This window comes from Myotis daubentonii, chromosome 17 (assembly GCF_963259705.1).
Source record: "Myotis daubentonii chromosome 17, mMyoDau2.1, whole genome shotgun sequence".
Lineage (NCBI taxonomy): Eukaryota > Metazoa > Chordata > Mammalia > Chiroptera > Vespertilionidae > Myotis > Myotis daubentonii.
This window is the reverse complement of record NC_081856.1, coordinates 35,549,647-35,571,282: the sequence shown is the minus strand read 5'-3', so window position 1 is coordinate 35,571,282 and position 21,636 is coordinate 35,549,647.

Sequence of the window (21,636 nt, the reverse complement as noted above, 5' to 3'; positions counted from 1 at the left end):
CTTCCTTTCTCTCTCTCTTTTCCTTCTCTTTCTTTCTCTCTCTTTCTGCTCAAAGTTAGATTTTTCTTTTCCTTTGGTTATTAAAGGCAATATGTGCCTCACTAGATATTATTTGTAAAAAACTTACTGTTCTTTGTTTTTCTTCCATGTCCCCAGTCTGCAAAATTTCAAGAATCTCTGTACCAAAAACATGTAAAGAGGATGATTTAAAATTTAAGAAACATTAGCAGCAAATGTTAACTCATAACTAAGAATACTAAAAATTTTAAAGTTATAAAGATTTTTTAAAATGCTATATGCATACATTCTGATTGGAAGTATTTTGTTATTGATTTAACAGTTGATATCTACTTAATCATAGATCAAACTCAAAGTCTTGCTTTAAGTCTATATCTCTTCATTGTAGGTCTACTTATTTATACTTCTTACTTCTATAAATACATGTCATGAAGGCCTCATCTGAAGCATAAGCCCAGTGGAGTGGAACAAGTTACAGTTTGGATTAAAAATCATAATGAACTCAGTATCTTCTCTCCCCTCTGACAATTTTTTTCAGTGGGTCTCACACAATGTACGTAAATCTCAGTAAACTTCTTAGTCCTGATATAAATCATATTTGGTGACCTGCCCCTGCAGCTTGCCAGGCATATCTGAACCTGTGTGAGTGCTTACACTTGAACTGTAAATCTGCTATACTAACCATTTTATCTTTAATTTAAAAGATCAGTCATGCTGGTGTATCCCTCTAGAAAATGGTGACTAATAAAAATTCTATGTGAAACTTGCAGCTATACACTGATTATGTAATCTTCTATTCTAATTAAATGTTATTAAAATATGCAACCAAAAAGATAATAGATTGTGAAAGAAATTATTGATTCATTCACATTGAGCTTGTTAGTATATTTTTGAGATACTAGGGAAATACATTTAATCAATAACCAGTCATCAGCTCTCACTGGATGTGGTTTTCAGACCTGGATATGTATGATTCATTATCAGTCAATCATATCCCTTCTCTGCATTCTCTGGGAACATTATTATATAGATAAAATAATTCTGAAATAAAAAAGTAGGATTATGTTTAAAGAGGAAAACAGTCACAAAATGGCAATGTAAGAGGTTTGGGTACATGTGGGGAGTTTCTTGGTTTAGGTTATATGGAATCTAATCTAATAAAAGTCAAACATGCAAATTGACCATACCTTCCCTATGCCTTAAGCCACCCCCACCAGCCAATCAGAGTGACTGTATTCAAATTAACCCAACCAAGATGGCGGCCCACAGCCATGGAACTGAAGCGAGCAGGAGGCTTGCTTGCTCCAGTGATGGAGTAAGCCAGCCTGCCGCCGGCTCGCAGCTCCACTCAAAAGCAACAAAGAGGAAGTCTCAAAGAAAATTTAATAAAACTGGGCATAAAATTGAAAAGACAACATATCAAAATTTGAACACTGACTATTAACAAAAGAAAATGTCTGGTTTTGAAAAGGAACAAAAGTACTAAAAACACAATAACATATAATATAGAATGAATGATATTGACAATAAAACATTCTTCAATATGAGCTATTAATTCATATATGCACCCTAACTATGATATGTTGTCTTTTCAATTTTATGCCCAGTTTTATTAAATTTTCTTTGAGACTTCCTCTTTGACACATGGGCTTTTAGAATTATGTGTTTTAGTTTCAACTTCTGGAGCTTTTCCTATTATTGTTCTGTTATTAATTTCTAGTGTAATTGTATCATTATCAGGAAACACATTTAAATTGGCCAGTGGTCCAGGAAATGGTATGTGTTGGTGTATTTTCTGAAGGAAAAAACACCAAAGCAATTATTATACAACTAGAGGCCCCGTGCACTGGGGTTATGTGCCCTGACCAGGAATTAAACTCATGACCTTTCTGTGCATAGGATGATGCTCCAACCAACTGAGCCATACTGGCTAGGGCAGTCCTGTTTCTTATTGTATTATTATGTTAAATTGTTTTGGAAATAATGGTCAAAATTATGCCATTCTGTATTTATTAACACTAAAAATAAAATGAGTTAAAATAATTATTAAAAATAATCCTATCTAATAATAAACAAAGATTGAAATTGACTGTACCTTCACTACGCCTCCCATTGGCTAATCAGTGAGATATGCAAATTGACCGCCAACAAAGATGGTGGTTAATTTGCATATGTAGGCGCAGAGCTGTGGAGCAAAGACTGAAGGCGGCTCTGGCTGCCAGAGCTGCGAGAGGCTTGAAGGCGCCTCTGGCCACTGGAGCCATGAGGGACTTGAAGGCACCTCCGGCTGGAGCGAAGGCCTGGGTCCCAGGTGTCGGAGGAAAACCAGTGCCGGCAGCCAGGGGAAGGGAAGGCTTATTGCATGAATCTTTTCGTGCAACAGGCCTCTAGTATGCTAATAATTTAGCTTGGAATATTTTAGTTGGCACTCTATTACTATGGTCTGAATGTCCCCCCTACCCCAGAAAAAAAGTCAGATATTGAAGCCTAGCTCCCAATGGTGATGGTAAGAAGGTGGATGGCATCTTTGGGAAGTGATTAGGTCAGTTATGGTGAACCTTTTGAGCTCAGCGTGTCAGCATTTTAAAAAACCCTAACTTGAGCACGCCCATTGGCCGGTTAGCTCAGTTGGTTAGAGCGTGGTGCTAATAAAAAACCCTAACTTAACTCTGGCGCCATGTCACATATAGAAATTTTTTGATATTTGCAGCTATAGTAAAACAAAGATTTATATTTTTGATATTTATTTTATATATTGAAATGCCATTTAACAAAGAAAAATGAACCAAAAAATGAGTTTGCGTGTCCCCTCTGACATGCGTGTCATAGATTCGCCATCATGGATTAGGTTATGGGGCAGAGCCCTAATGAATGAGATTGGCTTCTTACAACAGAGGGTCCACAAAGGTCCCCAGCCCATGTAAAGGTACATTCTCTGCACCCTAGAAGAAGGCTCTCTCCCAATCACTCCAGTGCCATGATCTTAAGACTTCCAGCCACCAGATCTGTTAAAAATAAATTTCTGTTGTTCATAAACTACACCATTTTTTTTTCATTTTTTTATTATAGCAGCTAGAATACTCTAAGACAGAAAATTGTTACTGAGAGTCTGGTGCTATTGTAACAAATATCTGAAAATGTGTAAGCAACTTTGAAACTGGTAGTGAATGAGCTGGGTGAGGAAAAGTGTCATGGTGCCTGCTAGAAAATGCCTAAATTGCTGTGAATGGACTGTTAAAGATAATTCTCAGTGCAGCTCAGAAGGAGATGAAGAGAGCTATAAAGAAGCCTCAATCTCCTTCAAGAATGCCTAAATCAGCATGAACAGAATGTTGGTAGAAGCATGCATGGTAAAAGTTATTCTGATGAGGTACCTAGTGGAAATGAGGAACATATTTTTGGGAAATGCAGGAAATGCTATCATTTATAAAACAGCAAAGAGCTTGGCTGAATTGTATTTGTGTCCTACTGTTTTTTGGAAGGTAGAGCTTGTGAATAGTGAAACTGGATATTCAGCTGAAGATATTTCTAAGCAAAGTGTGAAAGGAGCAGCTTGGCTTCTTTTGAATGCTTACAGTAAAATGACAGAGGGGAGAAATGACTTAAAAATAAAATGGGTGATCAGAAGTTAAAAGTTTATCCACATTGAAAGAAACCAATAAACACATCTTTCCTGTGGACACCTGCATTCACACATACCAAACACTTGGATTATTCCTACTCATTATTCAAATGTCACCACTTTTATGAAGATTTCTCTGATATTTCCCTACAAAGATTTTTTTACCTTTGCTATATTTCATAGTATTCAGCTATTTTATTATAGTACTCTTCTTATCATAATTTAATTTTTAGTTGATTAAATCTCTTCCTACAACTAGTTTTGAAACAGTTTTATTCAAATTTTAAAAGTCAATACCTAGCTCCTAATTTTTCAAGAAATATAGCAAAAATATGTGTCCATCTATATATCTTACCTAATAATAGACAGACATGTAAATTAACTGTCCCTCTGCTATGCTCACCAGCCAATCAGGAGAGTATGCAAATTAACCCAACAAAGATGGCGGTTAATTTGCATACATAGGGGGAAGTGGCAGAGCGAAGACTGAAGGCTCCATTTGGAGCCGTGAAGACTGAAGGCTCTGATTGGAATGAAGGCCTGGGTCCCGGGTGCCAGAGGAAAACCAGTGCCAGCAGCCAGGGGAAGGGAAGGCCTATTGCATGAATCTCTTTGTGCAATGGGCCTCTAGTATGTATGTATGTATGTATGTATGTGTGTGTGTGTGTGTGTGTGTATATATATATATATATATATATATATATATATGTATTTGTTGAGAATATTCTCAAGTAGATTAAAGTTGTAAATGTTATTTTATTATAGTAATAAATCCATCTATATTAGTGCAATTATGTTTTATGCTCAATTATTCCACTTAATTTCACATGAATCTGTCTGTCCATATTAATAAAAACATTAAATATTTTATGCAATTATAATACTCTCTTTGAAAGTAAACAATGTAGGTATAAGAAAATGGCTACCCCATGTTAATAAAAATCAAAGTGACCTACCTTGAAGTATTTAAAAATGGCAGGAAAATAAATAGAAAATTATGACATAATTCATAAATGGATTATAAAATACAAATGATCTCTCAACCCCCATATTGTCCATGAAGCTGTCCTTAGATTTATGAGTCAGTGTATATTGTTTTATAAATTTCAGTATGTTAGTTATTGATAACAGCTTTTTAAGGAAAGGTTGTGCTTGTTAAGAAGAGAGCATACCATTCATCAAAACTAAAAAATTCAATGTAGCAATATTTATTTTCATATAACAAGTATCCGCATAGTTCTGCAAAATTTCTAATCAAAATAGACAGCCATCTTTTTAAAATTACAAAATAAAAGGGTTTAGGGGTCATGAATCAGGGACAAAACTATGAAGAAAACAGTAAACATACAATTTTGTCAGCAGATGTGAGTTGTCAGGAATAACCAATTATTATAGGACTAGAGGCCCAATGCACGAAATTTGTGCAAGAGTAGGCTTTCCTTCCCCCGGCTGCCAGCACTGGCTTCCCTCTTGCACCCAGTACCCGGGCTTCCCTCACAGCCCCAGCTTCATCTGGAAGGTTGTTCAGAAGGATGTCTGGTCTAATTAGCATATTATGCTTTTATTATTATAGATATCATTACTAAAGGCTGGCCTTACTGGCAAAATAATTGGATCTCATTTTCAGAATCATATCTGTTTTCTTTTTTTCTATTTCCAGGAATATATTTTCTCCCAAGTTTGTATATACTATACCCTATCATTCTTTTTAGAGTCAGTTTTATCATTCTATTTCCTTAGTTTTTTGTTGTTGTTGTTATTGTTGTTTTTTAAATATATTACATTACATAACTTTGTATCACAAAATAAACTTTTGTTTAGGGGGTTAAAATTAAAGTTTTGACCTAATATGAACAATAAAAATTAAAAAATTCCAGACACCATTATTTTCTGTTTTAAATACCTGTATGTGTTACAGTGATATAACTGACTTATTATTTTAATTATGCAATTAGTTACTTCTAAAACATCACAGAAGCATAATCAAGGGAAGCAAAACCTAAGTTGACCCTATTAGAATTCAAACGTTTTATCCTTTAAAGAATGTACTTAGAATAGTTTGAGCAAAGAGATGATTAAAGAATTTATATAATTTGTCCAACGCTGAATAATAGTTGGTAGAACCAGAATAATAATTCCAGTTAATCGGATTTCAGAGTCTTCATCTTCTTACTTTATAGTGATAGCATATTTTAACAGTATGCCAAAGTTACTTCTAGAAAACTGCTCAGCAATGTGTATTTATGCACTATGACTCATTTCAGATTTACATATCAGTGAAGAAAAATAAAAACCACTCTAGTGTTTTAGGAGCAAATGGATTTACAAAGCTAACTAGGAGCCTATTAAATAATTGGAAAAATCCAAAAAGCAAATACCGGGGGATTTTGGTTACATCCTGTGGCTGAATCCAGTTACCCCACTGCAAGAAACCACTGTTCCACCCAAAGGTTAGGGGACTGCAAGAACTCTATGTGAAGTTTATAGGCAGTGTTGCACCAGATTGCTGCTGTACCCTTCATTATCAGTATATTGGCTCCAATAGAAGAGAGATCTATGCCTTACATCTGCCTTCCAAATCTCAAGAACATTGGCAAGACATAAATTTCTTCTAATATTTGACAATAATGCCAATTTGCTACTTGATATTTATTCATATTCTCCAAATAGAATATGGTCAGCTTGAAAAAAATATTGCTTGCTTCAAATCTAGGGTTCTCTATGTAACAATACATACATTATAGCTTCAACATCGAATGATCTAACAAAGTCCTGGGAGACCACAGTTGGTGTACATGTTATAATGGAACTGGGCCTGGGAACAGAGACTAAAACAGAGGATAAAGCTTAACCCAAGACAATTTATTCCTCTAATGTCAATGTAGTCACTAGCACTGAATAATCACATACATTAAATGGTGATTATTGACCAAGCTTATTCACATAGTAAGGAATGTAGATCAGGGATCAACTTTAAGTTTGCTTGACTCTGAAACCTTTATTCTATGTTTCTCAAGGAAAATAAAAATACACTGAAATCCTCAAAGGTTTGTACTGTTGTAAATTAGAGTGATTAAATGTCTCAAATAAAAAGAAGCAACTATCCTATATATAATCCTATATAATAAAAGGCTAATATCCAAATAGACCGAAAGGTGGAACAATCAAGACAACCGAAAAACTGAACAACCGATTGCTATGACATGTGCTGACCAGAGGACACGCGTGGAACATGGCGGGTGTCGGTCATGGCATGATGGTACAGCAGGTGAGTGGGGATGCCAGACCAAGGCGGGGCGCCAGTTGCTTTCATCAGGATGAGCCTCTGGTGGTTACTAAAAATTCTTTGCTCCTGCATGCTGCAGTCCTTCCCGGCGCTTGCATCTGTTGCTGGTGCCAGCCCCACTCACAACTGCTGCCTGGGCTTGAGCCACTACTCACACCTACTGCTGACACCACTTACACCCACAGCTGGCGCCTGAGCCACCGCCACCACTTGCACCCTCTGCTGGTGCCCAGTGCTGGTCCTGATTGCTCAGCGCCATCATTGGATATGAGCAGGCCAACGCCGTCAGGGCGTGGGAACGGTGGCGGAGGGAGCAGGACTGCCAGCAGAAAGGGGACTGGGGGCCATGGTGGGAGGGGCCAGGCAGGGGAATGGAGGATGGACCATGACCCTCCCCTGAGCCTACTGCAGCCTCATGGCCTACAGTTCCTTTCAAGGTGCACTAATTCGTGCAATGGACCCCTAGTATCTATATATATAAAAGCCAATAACTGGAATGCCAGAACAACCGAAATGACCGGTCGCTATGACGCAAACTGCGCCCGGACAACCAGCTCGATCGGGGGGCGGCCCCTCTCCCTGGCTGGCTACGCCCCCGACCGCCCCCCCTCACCTTGATTGGGGGTGGTGCTGGCTGGCCAACTGCCTGCAGCCCCTCCCCACCACCAGCTCAGCCTAATCAGCCCCCATCAGGGTGGCCGGCCGGACCCGACCCGTGCACAAGGCCTCTAGTATATATATACTTGTGTGACCAGGATTGAATGGCAAGTTCCCAAATGTTCTAATATTTTTATTACTTCATATTTCAAATGAATAATTCTTCAGTTTTTCAAATTGTGCAAAGAAAGACATCTTGATGCAAAACATGACCATGCCTCATCAAATTCCATTATGTATTTAATTAAGATATTAATGAGACGACTCTGAAACTGAGTGAGAAATTAACCTACTAGCTTATTATTAATAGCTAAAATTATTAGACCCCCCTCTCTCCTCTCCTGCATCACAAAGCACTTGGTAAATTATTTTTCACTTGCTGTTTAAACTACTCTTCTATTATTTTTTGAACTCTTCTCGTATGTCTTCTAAGAACCATTTAGAAATGGCTCATTTAACCTTTGCAAAACATAACAGTGTGATTTCAAAGATAGCATTTTGCTCTTTCTGAAATTGAGCTCATTCACATGCTTCATATTTAAGTTTCATGAGCGCTTCTTTATTTAAATGGTTATCTTAATAACAGATTTGTATGCATTTATGATACTGGTCACAAATTATTTCTCTGCCAATAGTTTTCCATTTAAGTTGAAATAGTAACAATGTTATCAAATTCTATTTATGTATTTAAAATAACAAATAGATTTGTCTAAATAATTATAACTTGACATCATAGAAATTGTTATAGAATTGAGTGTAAAACTTTTCTTTGGGCAAAACTAAATTTTTCATAAAAGCAAAATTATATAAATTAGAAACTATAACACATAGATATACATGTTCATGTTAAAGTGCAAGATTAAATTAGAAAGTACAAAAATACATACAAAAATATTTTTGTTTTTCTTTTTAGAGCATGGATATTAATTTAGAACTATATTTGAGAAATTAATAATAATTTCTTATTTTAATTATTCATTCTGTTAAAGTTTTTTAATACTTAAGATAAATACTAAGAAAGAAATGTTCTGATATTATATAAAAGGTCCCCAAAATTAAAATAATATTGTATATAAATAGTTCAAATTTTGTTATATTTATATCTAAGTATTTAATAATTTTGATGCCTAAAGGAGTTCTTTGGTTCTCAGACAGGGATACTGCTTCTATGCCATTAAAAGTGATATATTCTATGATTTTAAATTGTTGCCAGTACACAGAAATACAATTAATTTTGTGTATATTGACCTATACTGATCATATTTTCGACACTGCTAAACTCTATTAGTTCTTTTTGGATTTTTCTAGATTCTCGAGGATGTTCTACACAACCGTTATGTTATTTGCAAGTGAAAACATATTTACTTCTTACTTTTCAATTTTGTTGTATTTTGTTGTACTAACCTACATACTGTATTTAGTGGTGCATTACATTGATTGATATTCAAATGTTAAAGTGACTGAATTACTGTGATAAATCTCATAGGATCATAATGTATTATGCTTTTGATATACTCTTAATGTGTTTGCTAATATTTTTGTTTACAATTGCATTTATGTTCATGAACACTAACTGGTCTGAAGTTTTTGTTTTTTTTTACCCATACCTTTATCCTGATTGTGTATCAGTGTAGTATCAGTATAATAACTTGCAATGCCTGATCTAAACCGGCAGTTGGACATCCCCCAAGGGACATCCCCCAAGGGGTCCCAGATTGGAGAGGGTGCAGGCCAGGCTGAGGGACACCCCCACGCCATGCACGAATTTTGTGCACCAGGCCTCTAGTTTTACTATAACTATAGTTTTGCCTTTTCCAGAATATCATGTATTTGAAGTTATCAGAGATTTTAAAGTTATCACTTTAGTTCAATACTCTTCAAAGAGTTCAATATCAGTTTTACTATTTATTAACTCTTTTTTTTTCAATTCCTTTGAAAAATACATCTAGAATTTCATTTGTGTGTGCATACACACAAACTATTTTAGGTCAATTGTGTGTGTGTGTGTGTGCATATACCTTTGCCTAAGTATCCTAATGAACAAATATATTAAGTAAAAACTTTGCATTTTGCATATTTTAATTATTCTCAAGTAAGTTTTCTACTGGTCCTTATTAAATTATGATTGTAATTACAAAATTACTTTTAAATATTGAACTAGTTATTTTCCATTTGTCTGCCAGATCTGTGTTCTGTTCTTGTCTACACTGCAGGAGCTCTGCTACTGGCCTGCACGGACTGCATCGTCAGACTTCTTTATCTTCTGGCTTCTGGCTGGGTTTGGTAGTGGTAGGCTCAGACAGGGATCAAAGTCAAAGAGCAGAAAGAACTTGCCCCAGGTCTGTAATTAACTCTTTATTAAACTCAAATTAAGCTCTGCACCTTCCCTGACAAGACTCCCCCAAAACGGTAGTGTTTTTAAAAGCAATTAAAAATGTTTTAATCTAGGGATTATATTCTCTTTGGCTAGAAGCAGATGAAAATTTTTTAAAATGCCAACTATGTTTGTCTAATTCTAGAAATGTAGTACACTACAGAGGAGTCTTGAAATTCATTTCAAAATAATCTTTCAAACAACCTAGACCTTGTCTGATTTCTGTTTTTTCTTTTTTCAAATCATCACTTTTATCTTCAGTTCCCCTTATCTTTATCATCTCCATTTTTTTTAAGTCAGGTTTACTAAGGCACAGTTTACATGTAGTAAAATTAATCCTTTTTAAATACACAGGTTCACTAGCTTTGACATACTTGTGTAGTTTCAGAACTAACACCACAATTACAGTTTGGAATATTTTCATCATACCAAAGGAGTTTCCTTTTGTAGTCAACCCATACTCACTAATACAGCCATTAGCAATCACTAACCTGATTTCTAACTCTATAGATTCCATTTATCAGGTTTACTGATATATAATTCACATATGACACCATCACATGGTATTGTATACATATATATGCATTTTTAGAATAGTCACAGATATGTGTAGCCATAATCACAGATGTTAGAATGTTTTCATTATCTCAGAATAAACCCCATACCTTGAGAAAAACTTTGAGTCCAAGCTTCCCTTCTTAATGGAAATTAGACCTATTCCAAATTGAAAATGGTAAGCCACATTTGGCTTTTAGGAATTTCTTAAAATCTGTGCTGATTTTGTCTTTTTCACTTGTACAGCTGCCATCCCTACTGAGGGTGAAATCTATTTTCTTGGTGGGGATTATCTCCTTAAAATTCAGTTTACTTGGTTATCTTGTACTCAGTGCTCTAAGATGGGCTCCAGGTAATATGATTATGTCATTTATACAGATTTTTCTCCTTTTAACAGTGGAAATGTCATTTTCTTACATCTTGCTACAACATAGGTGGAAGCAATGCCTCTGATTTTCTTTTAAACAGAAGGCAGTGTGCTTAAATGTACCTCACAGAAAAATATTTCTCTCATTTTATTTGCTATATCCTGTGATTTGGTTGATTTTATTGTTGCTTCTACGAACCATATTTGAAAATAAAGGTACCCAAAACATAGAACCAGGAGTTTACTCCACAATTTAGTCCTTTGTCTTAGTAGTGACATCCTATCCTCATCATTTAATGTAGTCCTGAAGAGGATTTGGTCAGTCCTGCATAAAGTTCAGAAAACCTATTAGTAAGGTTAACATTAGTGCTAGTTCAGTTTTTATTGTAATTTATAACCAACAGAGATTTAAGAGCAAAGCAATCAAACAATGCCATTATGGCATTTTTTTTAAAATATAGTTAATCAGAAAAGAATTGTTTAGTGTCCATTAGAAGACTCAAATGGGCCCTAAATGTCAGCACTCGCATGAAACAACTTTATATATATATGATTTCAGGGAGGAAGGGAGAGGGAGAGACATCAATGAGGAGAGACAATCATCAATCGGCTGCCTCGCCCCCTGCTAAGGATCCAGCCCACAACCTGGGCCTGTGCCCAGACCAGGACTTGAACTGTGACTTCCTGGTTCATAGGCTGATGCTCAACCACTGAGCGCTGGGCTGATTCACAACTCTTTATAACTTAGACTGAGAGGGCTAGTATCATGTTGGGTCTTCCACATTCTACATGAAGCAGAGAAAGCCATGATTGGGGTCAACTGAATAAACTTGTAAGACAATGGGAGAAACTGTACACAGGCACAATTGCAATAGCTTCCATGACACCAGCAGCATGTAGCTTATGGAGATAGCATTGGTAAGGATGTGTTATAATTTCAAAGGTCCTTTTAATTATTCCCCTCCATGATCACTTCACATCATCTCTCAGACTCTTTCTGGTAATGCATGTCATGTCCAGGGATTTTTGTCTGTAGGATAAAGCTTTGAATTTAGATAAAGTAAGAAAAGTATCTTCAAGGAGAGGCACTTTAAGATACAGTCTAGCACTGATTAAGACAAAGAATTGAGTAGTCTATGTAAAATACCTGATCTGAATATTGAATTGATTTATTTTTGGATTGAATATACATTGCAATTAAAGAACAAGATGGATTGGAACTGAAACTTATGTAATCAGTAATCAGACTTTTATTAATGCTAAAATCAGCCTGATAAATTGGCATTTATACTCTTCCTCACCACTTGGTTTTTGGTTATACTGTTCTTTCCATTATGAAAGAAATAATTCTTAAATATTTTTATAGAAAGAGGAAGGGAGAGGGAGAGATGTGAAGGGGATCAAGTGATCAACCCGAGCATGTGCCCTGACTAGGAATTGAACCAGAAACATTTTGGTGCCGATACAGATCCCCAACCAATTGAGCTATACCAGCTGGGTGAGAAAATAATTATTTTGATAAGAATTAATCGCTGTGTTAACAGAGTTAGAATTTCCTCATTTCTCTTTCTTCATGCAGCATTTGAAGTAAATAAAAATGAAGATGACTTTGTTGATTACCAAGATCTTCACTATAAATGATAACATAAAGCATGAAAAAACACCAATAACCGCTTTTGAGATCTATATAACATTAATGTTAATTACTATATTTATAATAAATTTACTATATTTATAATATTTTAACTTAAAATGATTCAATGATATTAAAATGTACTCAATCTTGAATCTCATATTAACAAAGAATGTTTCACTCATTATGGAAATGCATACAGAAGTAATTAGAAAAGCTGGATTCCACTGAATTTCATATTTATAAAAAGAATGTCTATTTATTCCTATATCTAAGAAACACATTTTAAAAATTCTGTTGCTTTGTAACTTATTCTAAAGTTTAAAATATACTTCAGGTATAAATGAAAAGATCTGGGGAAATATGGCTCAGTGGGTTAAGTTCACTAAACACATATATCTGGTTTACACAGGGTGAAGAGTTATTCAAGAATGAGGAAAAATTTATTATTTTTTAGTTTGGAAAAGGCTTTGTGATACATAAAAGTTACATCTGATAAATGTTGCATAACTCTCAATACATTAGACACAAAAGAAGCTCTACTGAAAATAATTTAAAAATACTGCTAAGTTGATTTATGCAAATTATGAAATTATACTTAGTTGTTTTTCTTAATCCTCACAGGAGGATATATTTTTTATTTATTTTATATATAGAGAAAGAACAGGGAGAGAGAGAGAGAGAAATTGAGAGAGGTGAGAAACATCAATGAGTTGCCTTCCATACGCACCCTCACTGGGGATTAAACCTGCAAACCAGGTATGTGCCCTGACCAGGAATTGAACCCACAAACTTTTGGTGTATGGGAAGATGTTCCAAGCAACTGAACCACCCAGCCAGGTCACACATAGTTTTTATTCTTTGATTGATGCTGTGGTTTAAATCATACCCGTGGGGTTGTTCCACTCTTACAAGTAAACACGTCCCTGGCATGGCATATTAGAGTTTTGCACTGAGAGTCAGAAATCATTACTAACTGGGGACTGTGATGCGGTTTTCACTTTGCCAGGCTCAACCTCATTACCAGAGTTTTCCATGCCACAGAGGAATCCATACTGACAAGAACTAAACCAGGGTTGAAAATTGACAGAAGTGATTCCAGGGGAGAGAGTCTAATACCCAGATCAAGATAATTTTCAATATTTGAAGTTGCACTTTATTAAAAACTAAAGAAATGTCTATAAAATTCCAAATGATTAGATGTATCTCCCCAAGCTTCTGAATCTCTCTAGCCTCACTTAAATGCCCTTTAAGTTCCGTGTTCAGTGTAGATTTTGATAGTAAAAATTTCCACTTTAAGAATCCAGAGTATAAGTCCATTGCATTTTGTCCTGTCAGGTGGGAAAACATTCAGTTACTTTAATACCTTGTCACCACACAGATGTATATTTCTTGACTCAATAACACACTTCTATTTTCTGATCCTTCCATTACTATCTGGTATTAAGAAGTCTGGACACAAAATTCCATCTCATTTGTAAATGAATGCATTTAGCTATGACTTCCCAGTTGAATATACTATAAAGTAGCATATCTCCTTTAATTTACACTGCTAAGATAAACATGTCTACCATTCTTCATATGTGTTGTTTTTCATTAAAAAATAAGACATCTTTTCACTCAATGATTACTACTGTGGAAATTTCAAGGAGAGTTCAAAAACTTTATAGTGTAAAAAGGCTTCAGGTACATTCTGATTAGAGGTGGATGGCATAGGGAAGCTGCGGGAAGGCTAGATTGAGGTGAAGAATAATGGTTAGGGCTATGTCTGATTTTATCTGGTTGGTCTTGGAAATAGAGAGAAGAATTAGGGAAGCTGGAAGCTATTGAGCAAGCCCTGGTCCTCTGGCTAATTTAGCTCCTAGGCTACTTGCTACTGTGGGTTTCTGGCTGCTCACATATGGTCTGGCCTTTGTAAATCTGTTAATTTAGTCTTTCAGTCCTCTATTTTGTTCATCCTCTCCATTATGAGAAGTTGAAAAATTCAGGTAAGCCTAGAGATCTGAATCATTACTGTTCAGGGTTTGTGTAGTAATCTCTATAGCCAAATGTATTGCAAGATGTGCCTAAACTGATTGCTGTTGCATCATCACTGAAATCATCTGATGTGGGGACAGCTGCACAAAACCATATAAGATGCTGGATAGAAGGCAATGGACTAGCATTATGACCACTATGATGAAAATAACAATGAGTAGTTTTATAAAATGCTTCAGAACCAGGAAGCCCAATTGCCATACCTATATTGAAAGAACAAATCCCAACAGCCATGAGAGATCCAAATGGCTTTGGTTCTAAGATTATGTAGAGCCTGGCCCACTTTTCTTGTATTAATCCAAGCACAGCAAGAAGTATTAGTAATGGGACAGATGCCATCATGAGTAATCAATAAAAATACAGAGCATTGTGATTTTCCTTTACTACTTATGATCATGAATTGAGATTGCTCTATATTCTATCTAGGGCAGAGGTGGAATCATTAATAACTTCTACCAGAGTTAGTGATAGTTTCTTACAGTCTTTCCTCTATGATTTTTATGATTCTCATTTATGGGAACAATGCTCTGATTTTTTCACATAAACAATGAGTCAATCATTTAGGCAGTTTTCCTGAATAACTAAGAGTGGTCTTGTTTTAGGGCTCACATGTGACATATAATTTCCATGCTTGGTTATTTATATAATTAGGGTTGCTATATACAGTCAAGTTTCAGAAAACTATTCCTGAAGTGCATGAGGTGTTAGTCTGAGGCAAACAGGACCAGGTGTCCTAACCACCAAGGAAATATCTATTCAGTAGGTGCATATGGAGATCCAGGAAAAAAACCCCAAAACAAAACACTTGTTCATAGCATGAAGTCTGAACCATGGCCAGACCTTAACTGGGTTACATATACAGATCTCTATTTGTCTCTTGTAAGGGGCAAATATTTGGCCCACTGCCCTACAAAGGCTGCTAAATTTAAGTGCAACCTTTAGAGTAGCTAAAAAGCTGCTCGATTTTGTGTTTTCAACCTGGGGCATACTGTTAATTGTAGTGGAATATGTAAAGTAAAATTTTAAAACTGTTGATAGTAAACTGAGGGAGCAACACCTGTCTGGGATGCCTTACAAACTAGCTGAGTTAGAAAAGGCACGCTTTTGGACAGGATACAGAGAAAAGAAAGGTGATAGAGGGTGAGTGGTGGATGTTATGATATGCAGGAGAAAATGTGATTTCTAATTGTCATGTAGTGGTAATGCTTAGATACAATTAACAATAAAATCCAACTTTTAAATTAGCATATTTTTAGATTAATAAAACTGTTCTCGGAACTCTATCTCCACAAGAAACATAAACAAGGCCCCTGAATACTAGAGGATGCTTTAATTTAAAATACATCACATGTTCCAAATGTTCCACACATCAATTTAACATGATGGTTGTACTGTAGGAAAGAAAAAAACTCTAAAGTAGATAATAACTCAAACAATAATAAGCTTTCTTAATTTGAGTTTGTTCATTACTATACTTACAACTTTTAACTTCATTCTAATACTTCCTATTCGATTTATTCAACTATTGTTAATATACTTTATAAATGTACAAAGGTGCTTGATATTAGAAAGAGAATATTGCATAGAGTATAAAATTACTTTAATACTCTAGATTTACTTACTAATTAATATCATACTCCCTATGAACATAGTCTCTTTTTTAAGCTGTCCAAATTCATTAGGAGAGATTCATTTAACTTTACCCCACATAAATATTATAATACTTTTAATGTGCTTTTCATGTTATGTACTTAATTATTCAATTTTTAGAACTCTAAATAATTTTAAGTTTTAAATAATACCCTAAAATAATTTAACACATCCAAGGCAATTTTTGTATCAAGACCCCTCAGATTCAGATAGAACAAATCATTTTAGATAATCATAACACCATTTTTAAGGATTATTTATATTGTGTACTATAAAATCCATTTATTAATTGGCAAATTACTCCTAAACACTGTGGCCAACATGTATTGAGTCAATAAAAATATACCATTTTTATTAAAATGTCACATTTGCCTGATATGAAATATGGCTGATCCTGGACTCTAAAGGATAGTACTGAGAGTACATTGAAAATGGTAAAATACTCTTGGCCCATACACAAATTTCAGGTTATGCACTTCCATTGCTTAAGGTTAGTTGTCTAATTTATTTTCAAGATTAGATTTCTGGTCCTATTATTCCTAAATCTTGTTTTAATAGAAAATAATATTGTGACATACATACAGGGTGTCCCCCAAAAAATGTATGCACACTTTCTTTACAGCTGATAGCTCAATTGATCTTTCTCTTCAGATTTAACTCATTGGAATTAATAATTATTCAAAGTATATATACATTTTTGGGACACCCTGTATTAACAAATAATGTGACAAACATGTGACAAATGTGTTCTAATTAAAAAATATGTATCAAGAACTAAATGTTTGTTACAATTTAAGCAGTAAAACAGGAAACAAAAGCTCCAGGAAATAAAGATTATTATTTTCCAGCTGGTCTAAAGACCAAACACAAAAACATGATTTTGTTGGGAGATAGCTGAGCTCATGTTAATATATAATGTATACAAAGTTATTTCATTGATGTATTAAGTTAATTAGGAAAAAATCAATTAGGGAATGTTTCAAAAGCACTTGTCTATAAATAACTATGTTCAACGAATAACCTAAATATAAACAAAGCTGCCATTTTATCTGGGAAATCTATTAAAATTTAGTGGTGAAAAAGTTATTTTACAGGTTGTTTCAGAATTTGCAACAACCATATTTACAAAATAGAGGCCCAGTGCATGACATTCGTGCATTCGCGGGCGGGTGGGGGGGGGGGGTGTCCCTCAGCCTGGCCTGCGACACTCTTGCAGTCTGGGAGCCCTCAGGAGATGTCTGTCAGTGGGACATCCTTAGCTCTGCCGCTGCACTCACTAGCCGTGAGCCCAGTTCAGGGCTTCTGGCTGAGCTGGGCTCCCCGTGGGAGCGCACTGACCACCAGAGGGCAGCTCCTGTGCTGAGCATCTGCCCTCTGGTGGTCAGTGCATGTCATAGTGACTGGTTGTTCTGCCGTTTGGTTGATTTGCATATTAGCCTTTTATTATATAGGATTTCTTCTTGTACAGTAACTGATTAAATAATGATTCATCAAAGGAGTGGAGGGAGTCAAGGATAATTTGGTGACTGAGAAGGAAACTTTTGAAATGACACACATGAAGACATTAGTGTCACCACTTAATATTAGGTAACTTATGTGTAGAGTTGTGTTTTTTTATGCCTCAGTTTCTACAATGGCAAAGAGAGAATAATAATATCCACCCCATAGAGATTGTCACCCAAGCACATAAATTCCTGATCCTAAACGTAAGTCATAGTTTATTAGAATCATATTTTGATAGAAGCCAGCACTATGGAACAGAATACAGTCACAAAGTAATGCACTCATATAATATATATATATATATATATATATGTGTATATCTATATATATGATTACATTATTATGCTACATTATATGTACATATGTGTATGACACATATACTGCATATATTATAAATACTATATATAATTTATTAAACAACATAAATATACCTGTGAATTACGTTATATTTATGTATTATATATATTACTATATATAATACATAAAAACAAATGTAAATAACAGTTATATATAAGTACAGGTAAATCATATATATGTGTGTGTGTGTATGTATGTGTGTGTGTGTGTGTGTATATATATATATATATATATGTATATATATATATATATATATGAACATAATCTTTTCTCTTAGGCTTTGTATGTCTATATCCTATTAAGAGAAAATTTGTTTAACCCTAGTTCATATTTTAGTTTCCTGGAGCTGCCACAATAAACTACCACAAACCGGGGGGCTTAAACAGCAGAACTTTATCATCTCACAGTTATGGACATTGGGTCTGAAATTAAGTTATCAGTAGGGTTGGTTCCTTGAGAGGGCTGGTTGGAAGAATCTCTCCCATGCCTCTCTCCTAGTTTTGGTAGCCTTAGGCATTTCTTTGCTTTGTAGATGGTGTTCTCCAAGTATCTTCACCTCAGCTTCTGTCTATCCATGTCTATCTCTGGTTTCAAATTTCCTCTTTAATGACACCACTTGTATTGGGGCTTATGTAATAAATAACCTCAGTTTATTTTAATCATCTGCAAAGACCCTATTTTTAAATAAGCTCATATTTATAGGGGCTGGGGATTAAAATATGTTTTTGGAGATAATTCAACCAATAACACTCCAAGTAAATATTAGTACTTTTATAATTATATACATACTGTTACATATAAGAAATTGTACCTATTTACATTTTTCAAAAGATGTTTCTTTTTTAATGTTTTAAAATATATTTTTATTGATTTCAGAGAGAAAGGGAGAGGGGGAGAGAGATAGAAATATCAGTGATGAAAGAGATGGGCTGCCTCCTGCATGCCCTACTACTGGGATCGAGCCCACAACCTGGGTCTGCAACCCTGGGTATGTGCCCTTGACTGGAATTGAACCCGGGACCCTTCAGTCCACAGGCTGACACTCTGTCACTGAACCAGCTCAGCTAGGGCTCAAAAGATGTTTCTTAATCTATATTTTTTGCATTTAAATAACACAAAAATTATGCCAATATCTTTATATAGGAAAATGTAGGTTAAAAGAAAAACAAGTAGATGTATGTAGTAATATACACATTTTAAATATTTGTTTAGCATTTAAATTAAGATTTTAAATTATTGTGTAACAGCTAAGAAAGATTTACTGTAATAAGGCACTGTGTCATAGTCTATTACTACAACAAAGGTTCACAGTTTTTATCCCTCATATTTGTCTGATGTAGCTAATTCAAAAAACTAATGCCTGACATCTACTTCAAATAATAAAGTTTATGTGAGTTGACTTGCAAGCACTACAAAGAAAAATAAAGTCAGTTATTTGAAGATTGTAGTAAGATTCAAGAGATCATGGTGTTACAGGAAGCAAAGACCTGAAAGGGACACCAAAGGCTATGAATTCCAAGACTATAAATAAACTTGAACATAACTACTATAACTCTAAGCTTAGAACTATTGCACATTTCTTAAAAGGCACATGGTACCAGGGAGTAACAGAGAACAAGCCATAATTTTTTACAAAAAATGAACTTGATTTGGGAATGAGGTATATTGTATTTAGAACTGTGATCTTCATAAGAAATGTGTTAAAGTACTGCTATTTCTTTGCTCCTATAATTTGGGAATCTACTTGGACTTTGAAAAAGTTTCCTTATTTATCACAGTGATACAAGTGAATAAGAAAAAATAATGAGAAGTAGTATAACAATGGAAAAGGGAATATAAAATATATAATTGTTTGTTTTTACCATTTTGCTTTTTCTGTATGACTTAATATAAACCTTTACAAAGTACTTTTTTATTCAATTAGTTAATTATAAATTTTAGAAAATATTTTTCTTACAGTCCTTTAATTTTCTACATTAATGGAATCCCTGTTGTAGGCTTATTATCATTACTAGATTTGTGTTACGAATAAGAAAGACATCTTTAAATTGCCCTCTGAAACTCTTTCTCCATGTTTCATCAGTAGGAATGCAAATCTTGGCTTCAAGTATATCTACTCTTATACTTTTCCATAATAAAGTAAAACCTGATTCATATTCAACTCAGGTTCTATTTTAAAGTATCCCATCTGTGACAGTTCTGTTTTGATCATCAGCATTATGCTGACACTGCATTAGTACAATAAATGATTCCTGACACCAGGAGAAGTCCCAGGCTGCTGACCTAGAAAAAGCTGGCTCTTTAGCTTGTTTTGTTACTGAGAGCAGTTACTGAGAAAAATACAAAACTGAATGTTATTACTACCCACATTCTAAAATCCCCTGTGTTGTTGTGATATCTGTTTAAACCTCCCAACTTTCCCAAAGATTAATGGAAATCATTGGCCAGAAATCTACTACTGGGTACTATATTGGAAAGAGAAAATTTAAAATATTAAATGAGATTTAAAATAGGAAAATTATACTAAAAGTAAATATCCACAGTTTTTCTGTAACCAACGTTGCCAAGCATAACACAATGAATATAAATATATATATGTATATATGTATATATGTATATATATATATATATATATATATATATATATATATATATATATATATATTTACCTGTGCACATGTAATCACTTAGAAAAACAAAACTTTTCAAATTGTATTGGCAAACCTCACAAGCATCACAATACTCTTGGGGTGATGAACACACACACTATAGCTTACAGATGATGTGTTGTTTTGTGCACCTGAAACCTGTATAATTTCCTTTCAATAAAAAGGGGGGGGAAAGTGTTATACCAAATTGCTCATGTAAAACAGCATATAGGTGAATGTTTTGTGATTGTGAATATTATGTAAAAACAATTAAACTATTTCAATAAACCAAGATTGGAAAAGATATAAATGCTCAAATCTCCTCCCAAAACAAAACAATTCTAAATTTAGACTTCATTAGTATATCATGTTCATTTAATTATTCAATATATAGCAATTAATTAAGAATTCATTTTATGTTTAAACACAGGCTAAGTGGTAAAGAGAACCGAAAGCAGTAAAAATAAATAAATGAATGAGTAAAGAAAGTGTTTTGCATCATAAGGAACCAGATAATATTACTGGAAAACAAACTGAACGCAATAAGAGAAAGTAAATGTAGGACTGACCACATTGCACTTCTGAGGGAGCAACATAAATATTTCAAAATATTGTCAATATCTCACAATACATCTTAAGAATTGTCATGGTCAGAAAGACTGAAAGCCACATTCATATTTAAAAACTTTGGATTACTTATCTTGAACTTAATTTATTATGTGTGTGCCCATGGCTTCCATTTCATGTCTGACATTTCCTTTTTTCTTTCCCAATTCGAGCCTTCATCTGAACCACAATTAATGAACACACTAGCAGTCTTTGTCAGGAACTAAGTTCAATGAAGGGCCTAGAATCCAATTTCCTATTGTGGTTTAGAGCCCAAGGGCACAGTCAGTTTATTTCCAAAGGGTCAACTTTGAGTGGGTATC